The sequence below is a fragment of the Dioscorea cayenensis genome, chromosome 12, assembly GCF_009730915.1.
Source record: "Dioscorea cayenensis subsp. rotundata cultivar TDr96_F1 chromosome 12, TDr96_F1_v2_PseudoChromosome.rev07_lg8_w22 25.fasta, whole genome shotgun sequence".
NCBI classification, from domain to species: Eukaryota; Viridiplantae; Streptophyta; class Magnoliopsida; order Dioscoreales; family Dioscoreaceae; genus Dioscorea; species Dioscorea cayenensis.
Genome location: NC_052482.1, coordinates 6,939,731 through 6,942,926, shown reverse-complemented (window position 1 = coordinate 6,942,926; position 3,196 = coordinate 6,939,731). Strand labels below are relative to the sequence as shown.

The window sequence follows — 3,196 nt, the reverse complement described above, 5'->3', positions numbered from 1 at the left end:
TGAACCCTAGGATGTATTTGTTTCATTATACCTTCTATTATGCTTTCATTGATTGATGTTTTATTTGAGTTCCAATCTTGAATGCTTGTTTGATTGAATCCTCCCTTATAGTGACACTAGGGTTGAGAGTTCACCTTGGTAACCCTTGTGAGTGAGTGAAACACCACGAGAGTTAGACAAAGTTAGATTAGAGAGGGTTGAGAGGGTGTGTCAAGAAGTAGCGGAGCGTCACCTTTCTCCTCCGGTGTAATTTATCCTACCTCTATTTCTTTGAGTTCTTTGCGTTTATAGTAGAGTGAATGGGCTAAGGGATGACCTTCCGTTGGGGCTTAGTTGCAAAGGTAACAGAGTGAAGCGTTGAAGTGATTTTAGCACCTAGGGTTTAGTTGTGACTAGGGACCTCTCACCTGGACCAAAGGTTTACGTCTATTTCTAGGAAGAGGGTTTATCACTTGGAATCCGTAGAACTCCATGCGATTCTATCTGAGTGCGAGATATTGAGATTGTTCTCATCAACACAAACATTATTCGTCTTCACTTGGTTAAGAAATAATTTAAGTATTTTTACTCCCTACTCCCTGTGGATACGATACCCACTCATTTGGGATTTTATTAGTCGACAAACCCGTGCACTTGTGGGACATACGCAAGGGGCGTTGTTAAGTTTTTTGCGCCGTTGCTGGGGAGTAGGCATTTAGAGATACTTTGCACTTTGTTATCTTAGCCATTCGTTCATTCATTCTATTTCACATTTTTCCTATTCTATCATTATTCTGATCTTTCTTTTCTTTTTGGTTGTAGCTCCAGGTTATGACCCTAGGGAACCCTTCGATATGACAACATGGCTGAGCAGAATGAACAACAGAGAACATTATCTGATTACTCAAGACCATCAGTACTGGGGACATAATCTAGTATTGTGCAATGCCTAATTACAGCTCTGAACTTTGAGCTGAAACCAGCATTCATCCAGATGATTCAGTAGTCAACGCAGTTCATTGGTTTAACCGATGAGGATCTAAACAGCCACATAGAGAACTTCTTGGAAGTTTGTGATATGCTGAAGATTAACCGCTTATCGGATGATGCTATTAGATTGAGAGCTTTCCCATTTTCTCTTCAAGGAAGAGCCAAGCACTGGCTTTATTCCTTGCCAAAAGCATCCATCACGACTTGGAATGAGATGGTCGAAGCTTTTCTTGCTAGATACTTACCTCCAGGAAAGTAGGCCAAGTTTCACAATGGGATATCGTCATTTGTACCAGATGGAATTGGAATCATTGTTTGAGACATGGGAGCACTTCAAGGATCTTTTGTGGAGATGCCCACAACATGGATTTTCCGAATGGATGATTATTCAGACTTTCTATAATGGGTTGAATCTGAGTACAATGCAATTGAATCTGAGTACAAGGCAATTGTTAGATGCCGCCGTGGAAGGTACAATGGGGAGTAAAACCCAGGAAGAAGCCCGATAGTTTGTAGAAGATATGGCAATGAACAATTAATAGCAGAATATACAGGAAAGGAAAAAGATGGTCGGGCTCCATGAAATAGATGTAGTCACTTCTTTGGCAGCCAAAGTGGAATCATTAAGTAAGAAGTTAGACCTTCTAACTTTGAATAGAGTGGCGGCCATGACTACTTGCACCGGGTGTGGCATTGGACATGCTCCCTCTGATTGCCAGATCTCTATTGGTGATGTATTTTCGGTGAAGAAAGTTAACTTTGTGGGTAATGCAATGAGGAACCAAGGTAATCCATATAGCAACACCTACAATCAAGGTTAGAAGAATCATCCCAACTTTTCGTGGAGCAACTAAGGACAACCAAAGGCCATCAACAAGCCCCAAACATGGAAAATAGAGTGTCTGGCTTGGAAACCTGAATGACCGACTTAGAGAAAGCCTTGGCTAGATTTGTGCAATCATCGGATACACGGTTCCAATCTGTCGAGGCTACACTTCGCAACCATACCGTTTCATTGCATAACCTAGAAAATCAAGTGGGACAAATTGCGAAGTCTCTATCGGAGAGACCACAAGGAAGCTTGCAGAGTAATACCGAGACCAATCCACGAGAGCATGTGAAGGCGATCACTTTGAGAAGTGGTCATGAGGTTGAAGGTAAGCTTTCAAGTGAGAAGACCAATGTTGAAACACCGAAGGTCGTAGAGGTTGATAAGGGAGCAACGAAGGAGAAGGAGGTGGCACACCCACCTTACAAGCTAAGAAACCCTTATCCCTCTAGATTGAAGATCGACCAAGTGGATAAGCAGTAGAAGAAGTTTTTGGGCTTGTTTAGGCAACTAAATATAAACATTCCTTTTGTTGAGGCATTATCCTAAATGCTGAGGTATGCAAAATTCTTGAAAGATTTGTTGACCAACAAAAGGAAATTAGAGGAGAGTGCCTCCATGATTCTAGATGCATCTTGCTCGGCAGTCTTGCAAAAGAATATGCCGAACAAGAAGAAAGACCTAGGAAGTTTCATCATTCCTTGCAACATTGGCAACTTGGGTGAAGAAATGGCATTGGCGGACTCAAGGGCCAGTATCAATGTCATGTCATATTCCTTCTTCCAGAAGCAAGGCTTGGGAAAGCCTAGGCCCACTCGGATGGCATTATAATTGGCGGACCGAACAGTGAGACATCCGAGGGCCATCATTGAAGATGTGCTTGTCAAAGTTGATAAGTATATATTTCCTTTAGATTTCATAATGTTAGATGTCTATAAGGATACAGATGTTCCTTTGATACTTGGGAGGCCATTCTTGCACACTTCCAAGGCATTGATCGACATGGATGGTTGGGAGTTGACATTGAGGGTTGGAGATGATAAGCTCACATGCCACCTTGCCGAAGCCATGATACATTCTCTTGACTTTGATTATTCTCTTTACTTTCTTGACACTACTAATGAGATAATTGATGAATATATACAGGAAATGTTCAATCCGGACCCATACGAGGGTTTGTTAGACCAAGAGGTGGAGAATGAAGAAGTGCTAATGCTTGGTCAAAAGGAAGAAGTACCATCTAATCTGGGGATTATGAAGAAAGTGCTCCAAAAGATGAAGAATGCGAGGAGACGCCACAAGAAATGCTCCAAGGGTGTTGGAGATGTGCAAGAACCAAACAAGGTGGATGAACCCTTGTTAAGTGGTACCAAGCCCAATAACTTCCCCTCTACCCTC

General features: G+C 42.1%; 1 non-coding gene across 1 annotated transcript; it reads right to left on the bottom strand.

Moving 5' to 3' along the window:
• Positions 1-1,232: 1,232 nt before the first annotated feature.
• Positions 1,233-1,339, bottom strand: LOC120274286. The gene has a single exon (XR_005540816.1). It is a non-coding gene; the product is annotated as a small nucleolar RNA R71 (small nucleolar RNA).
• Positions 1,340-3,196: the final 1,857 nt, after the last annotated feature.